Raw genomic sequence first — 6,862 nt, 5'->3', positions numbered from 1 at the left:
GCAACTTGCAAATGGCCTTAAATCTCAGACCAATGTTAGAACTGAGCATGGGATGCACAGAGCTAAGGGTGTTGAGGGAGAAGTCATTCTTTAGTACTTCTGCCTGCTTAATAGGAGAGTAGAGCAGAGAGGTAGGACACTTATTTCTGGAGTTAAGGAAGGCTTCAATTCAAATATGACCTGAGACACTTACTAGGTTTGTTGGCCCTAGGCAAGTCACTTGATATCTGTCTGTCCAAGTTTCCTCATCTGTAAAATGAGGGTAATAAAAGCACCTCTTTCTCAAAGTTGTTTAGGGAATAAAATGAGATGAATGTAAAGTGTTTTGCAAATGTTAAAGTGCTAGATAAATGCTAACTATTATTCTGTGTGCATGTATCTTATTCTGTAGTTACTCGACCATTACTGACATAATTCTTTATACTGGACATCAATAGAACTTGAGGAAAAGAATCAGGAAATTAAACAAAAAAGAATTTTATTACTGGTTACTGAGGGTTGATAGCCAACTCTAATGATGAAAATAAGGAGCTATTTTCAGAATAGCTCTCAAATTAGGCCAGGTAATATTGGTATCTCAATAACTAAATAAAATAATACATCTTCGTGTAGTCAATATTCAGTGTAATGCTCTTAATTTTTAGTTACTGACTCAATTAAAATTAAAAATTTGATCATACTAGAAAGTGTCATTAATTAAAAGCAGTATAAAGAGCTTCTCAAGGAAAAAATTGGCATGGTTTCAATAAAATCATTTAGGATTAGATCTCCTTGCAAACACTTTGAATTACATTACTCCATATTAGAATGGAATTAATGATCCCATCAGTGGAGATATTTCTCCAGTTGAAACCCATTCTGGGTGACTTCTGTCCACCTCTTCACATAAGTCTGACATGGAAGACCACTCGCTGCTCACATTCTTTTTTACAGTGCATGGATACTGATAAAGTATGGGAGCTGTCAACTTTTTTCTGATCATTAACCCATTATATTACCAATAATATTTTTCCTCTGGGAAGTTAGCAATGGAAGGGAGAATAGTACCAGGAACAAAGAACTGGCTTTGGAATTAGGATGAGCTCAATTTAAATCCTCCCTCTGACAGGGCATACTGCCTGTGTGAAAATGAGCGCATCACCTAACTTTCCAGGTCTTTAAGCATCTCTTTGAGATCAAGGAAGGTTGACCAATTTGTACTGATAAAGGGAATTTCCTCCTCTAGAAGTTACTATATAAATGAAATAGCAGTCCAGTCCTAAGTTGATCTTCTCCTTAGGTGAACCGTGCATAAAATAATATATAACATTAATAAGCAGTACAGCTTTGTTAGAATGTAAACTCTTTGAGGGGAGGCACTAATTCATTCTTTATATTTGTATCCCAATGATTAGCACATAGTAGGTACATTTTTTTAAAACCTTACCTTCTGCCTTTGAATCAATATCAGACCCAAGGCAGAAGAGTATGTATAAGGGCTTGGCAGCTGGGATCTCTATCCACTGAGTCACCTCACTGCCTTTCAGTAGGTGATTAGTTGATTTACTTATCACAGGGTTTAATGACTTCATGTCCAAGTTATAAATTGCTTTCTCCTGTCCTTAGTCTGAAATAACTATGAACTAAAAATTGTTTTAACATGCATTTCATTCATGACACTGCTTTGTAAGAATATGACTGATTTCTTATGTCCTTTGCCCTTTGCACAGAAAAAAATTCAATATTGATTTGAAATATTCATTTCACTCTGAATAGGCTACTACTCATACCACTCCACTACAATTATTTACATATAACATATATATATATAAATTATTAATATTTCACCTCTGAAAGCTAAGGTGCTCTACTTCTCAACCATCAGTTCTTCAGTAGCAAGACTAAGAAATGTATAGATGATTTGAAAAATAATTCACATTTGGCTTTGAATATTTTCACCACCCCACATGGAAACACTAGCATTTCCTCCCCTCTGGGTTTGGACTAGATTAACTTCCAGTTGGTGATGTGGCTCAGTAAGGGGGGGGGAGGGAGGCTTCCAATTGCTCTGGGTAATTTAGAATTTATTGTTATCCTTCCCACAAGCCTCTGACAATGCCATTTTGGCTAGAGCAAAATAGAGCAATTAACCTGAGAAGTTGGCTCTTGTTTTCCCCCCCACAGAGTTCAATGTAATTGCTGCTACACAAATAATCCAAGTCTATTGAAATAAGTCACAAATTTCAGAGATATCGATAATACTCTATACTTGGAATTTCCTGGCTTCGGCCAGAAAATGAGGAAATAAAACAAATGAATAAAAAAGGCCTTTTAATATCGTAGGAGTCAGGGACAATACTGAACTGAATCTCAGAGTGTTCTATTCTATAAGCATGATAAAATGTACTAGATGTTTATTGCAAGAGATGTCCCATTTCACTCAGTTGGGGAATCAACAAATTATTTTAAATGGTATTTTCCTTTAGTTTTGTAACTGGTAATTTTTTTTTTATTACTTAGTTAGCTAAAGTTTTAAACTGCTTAGGAAAAACAGAATTTGAATGATGACTAAACATTATCACCAAGGCTACTGCTCAGCAGGAAGAAGGCCAAAAGGAAACAATTGGTGGCCATCCCCACCCCACCCCCCAGTCTCCCAGGAACCAGTTTCAACAATCACATTGCTGTTACTATCGCCATTTTCTTAGCTCTCAGAAACCATGAGTCAAGAACCCTGGGTTATTGGGGCACGTGACCACCCCCAAAAGGGCAAACTTCAAAGTTCTCTTTTTCTTGTCAACCAAAAAATTATGATCACCCCATAATCTGATAATCTAGCTTTTAGAAATTCGGCTTTAAAATTCATTTGACATATTTACTCCCCTTGCCATGCCAAATAAATAATTATACAAAAGTCAAATCTTTTGAAATAGGGTATTAGTCAGACATCCACAGAAGTGTAATTCTACCATTTATGAATCTCTGCTTCCCTCGTGTGGTAACATTGCTAGTAACAACTTAAATATTTCTTCAAAAGAAATGACATTTCTATCTGTGACTCCATATTCCACCTATTTTAAGTTTTCAAGAGAAATTTTAAAGTTAAACCATAGAACTAACCATTTCTCTTATTAATTCAAAACCAATGCCACAATAAAGAATGTATCGTATACAGGTTTGTGGGAAGAGTTTAATTATTTATGATATAACAAGAAGAAAATAACAAAATTTAATTTTCCATGGATCGTCAGGAACCAATTTTCCTTCTTTTTTTTTTATTCAGGCAGAAACCAAAACTTTAAATACCTTCTAGAATATCTCTTAAGGACCTTATTTGGATTAATTTTGAATAATAAATGATAGTTTCATAAATAGCCTTTCTAGTACCAGGACAAATTTTTAAAGCTTCTCTCTATGTTCAAAAGTGCTAAATCCCAGTTCCAGGGATTTTCATTGTTTGCTGTTTTTCTTTTTTTTTTTAATATTGCTATGGGAATTCTTTCAGATTCCCCAAACTGAAGTTTTTCCAACTGTGGAAATCAGAGTCAAGAGTCAGCAAGAAGTAATATCAGGTTTTGAGTGATAATACATGCATAACTCAGTGGAAATGCTTGTCCACTCTGGGAGAGGGGAGAAAAAGGGGAGGGTGGCAACATGAATCATGTAACCTTGGAAAAAATGTGTAAATTCATTACTAGAATAAAATAAAGATAAATTAAAAATAAAACAGATCAATGAATTGGGCATGCAATTAATAAAACTAAAAAAATAAAAAGAACAAATAAAAAATCCCCAAGTAAACATCAAAGTGAAAATACTAAAAATCAAAGGAGAGATTAATAAAATTGAAAGTAAGAAAACTATTGAACTAATAAATTTTTTTGGAAACAAAAAAAGAAGTAATACCTAGGGGGCAACTTGAGATGGGAGGTCCTAGGTTCATACTTCCTAGCTGGCTGACCCTGGGCAAGTCACTTAACCCCAAATGGCATAGCCCTTCCCTCTCCTACCTTGGAACCAATACACGGTGTAAGGTAAGGGTTTAAAAACAAATAGAAGTAATAACTTTTCTCTCCTGGGACACAAATGAGTTAGTGTAAGAAAAATATTCTTTGCCTATTGGCTCATAGTACTGTCAAGGTGAAGGGGGAAAATTTGTTTGGAAGAATTCAGTACTGATCATGGGAAGAAAGTGAAACATTGACTACTCCAGATTTAAGGCTTGTTCTTTTTCTTTCTTATATCCCAACTTTTTTGTTGTTATTCAGAATTAAAATGTCATTAGTGTGAGCAATAATGCAAAAATGCAGCTAACTCTTATGTTTCCTAGGGTCTTGGAGAATTGCCTGGGGTTCTTGTAAGATAATCTGCTCATCTATGGTCACATAGCTAATATGCCCAAAACCCAGGTCCCTAACTCAAAGACCAAACTGCTACTCATGCTGCCCATGTTCCCCCTTGGAAGTAAACAAACAAAACTTTGGTTTTCATCATGTTTCAACAATTCCATTCTTTTTCTTTATACAAAAGCCAAAAATTAATATAGGAGAGAAAACAGCAAAAGTAGAAAGGATCTTTATTGTTAGTGCTATTTTAAATCCTTGACAGTGTGCCCCGTCACTGAGACTGTAAAGTCCCCAAGGACAGGAACAGTTAGTTGTCTTCTTTTATACTGAGCATCACATCCAAATCTCAGTACACATTTATTTTTATCAAAATGTACCTTTTGTATGATCTACCTCAGAGCTAAATTGCTCTCCCAACTTTTAATAGGACTACCCTGTAATTTTCCCCTTCCTGAATGTACCAAGAATTTTTTCCCCCCAAATTGCAACATGTTCTTTCATTTTTGAAATGTGGTCACACTGTGCAAACTGTTGGCCAATAGAACAGAGTCAAGTCATTATGTGTGTCCTAGGCAAGGCTTAAAATTTGTTCTTCCTTTGTGTTAACTGTCCACCAGGCTTTGAGCTTTTACTATAATATGTCACTTGTTTTATTACAAAGTAAACCCTTCTGGAGAGGGCAGAATTAATTCTCTGACCTTAATAATATGTGTACTTCTAAGAAATAATAGTGTCCCTCTGAATCCTCTATCTGCCTAGCCTTAACTTTAGTCCTAGCTTTTTTTTCTGACATATATAATATGCTTTGCAAAGCTGTTGGTTGTAGAGATACCTTCAGAATACATAATAATTTGACATTCGTTCGCTGGGGAGAGGCACTAGGACAGGGATTGCTTTTTCCTCTCTGAGTTCAACTGTTTAGAACTACGGTGTTAATCTGAGTCATATGATCTATCCCCATATATGCCATTTTGCATCATTTTGTCTCAAGATCCATTCCAGTTTCCCAAATACACAACTGGTTCCATGAGCCTGATTGAATCAAACAAACCCACTTCTATTTCCAGAAAAAAGATGGACTTCACCTCTCCACACTAGGCTGCCCCTCTCTGGACCATCATGTCCACCTCCCACTCCTGTTACCTGGACTGTGCCCCTGGGTGCCCGGGCTCTGATGGGTCCATATTGGCCTTATATTTCTGGGACAAATATTCCCGTCTCCTTAACCTTTGCTTTCCAGTGATCCTTTATGTGTCTCCAAATAGAGTGTAAGCTCCTTGAGGGCAGGGACTGTTTTGCTTGCTGGTATTTGCGACCCCAATGCTTTGATCAATGCCTGGCTAATAGTAAGCATCTGTTATTCAATTTAATATTATTATATTGCCATACTCAAATGTTAAGACAACTCTCTTTAATATAGCGTTTAATTTTACAATCTAGGAATTGCTAACATAATTAAATAGATCAACCATTTAAAGGTAAAATATTTCAGTAAATGTACTATTTTTTAGTCTTTAAATTCACTTGAATTCTTATGTTACCTCCAGGATATGTGTGTGTGTGTGTGTGTGTGTGTGTGTGTATAAATTACTGATACACAATGCCACTCTCTAGGAATATTGCAATAATCATCAATTATCTGCTTAAATACTTGCTGAGTAGGTCAGAGCCCTATGTTTCCTAACAAACATTCCATTGTTAAACAATATCTTCCAATCATTCACTCCAACATCAAACCTCTTTAAGCAAAATATAATTAAGGTTGATTGCATTTTGAATCCCAACTTAGAACTTGATTCTTCTATTTGTTTTAATATTGTAAGTTTTTTTTTTAATTGATAAGATTCTAGTTAACCTATTAACTAGTGGATAGAACTCTGGCCCTGGAATGAGTCAGACTTAAGTTCAAATCCAGCCTCTGACACTAGCTGTGTAATGCTAGGCAAGTCACTTAACCTCTCTCTATCTCAATTTTCTTAACTACAAAGTAGAGATAATAACAGCACCTACCTAGCCAGGTTGCTGTAAGGATCAAACGAGATAATATTTCTAAAAAGTACTCAGCAAAGTGCCTGGTACATAGTAGACATTGTATAATTTCTTATTCCTTCCCATCTTCTCTTCCTCTAATAATTGTTTTGTTTCTTTTTTATCAAAAAAAAAAATTGTTGATTTGTTCTCAGATATTCCCAGACTTGAGCCTCTCAGTTTTGGTCAGATGAGTAGAGAAAGGACAGAAGAAAGTCTAGATCTATGATTTTATGTGTCTATAGAATTGCTGCCATGGAAACTCCCTTCAACAATGCGGATTCAACAGCAAACTTGACTGTAACTTAGAATTGTAAGAAGGCTGCATGAGTCACCCAGAGGTTAGGCAACTTAGCCTTGCTAGTGTGTGGCTTGACCCCAAGTTCTTCTTGTCTCCATGACTGTCTCTTTATTGTTATTATTCACTCATTTCAGTTGTGTCCAACTCTTTGTGACCCTATTTGGGGTTTTACTGGGAAAGATACTGGAATGGTCTGCCATTTGTTTTT

This window comes from Monodelphis domestica, chromosome 3 (genome assembly GCF_027887165.1).
Source record: "Monodelphis domestica isolate mMonDom1 chromosome 3, mMonDom1.pri, whole genome shotgun sequence".
Lineage (NCBI taxonomy): Eukaryota > Metazoa > Chordata > Mammalia > Didelphimorphia > Didelphidae > Monodelphis > Monodelphis domestica.
Note: the sequence above shows the minus strand (reverse complement) of the source record.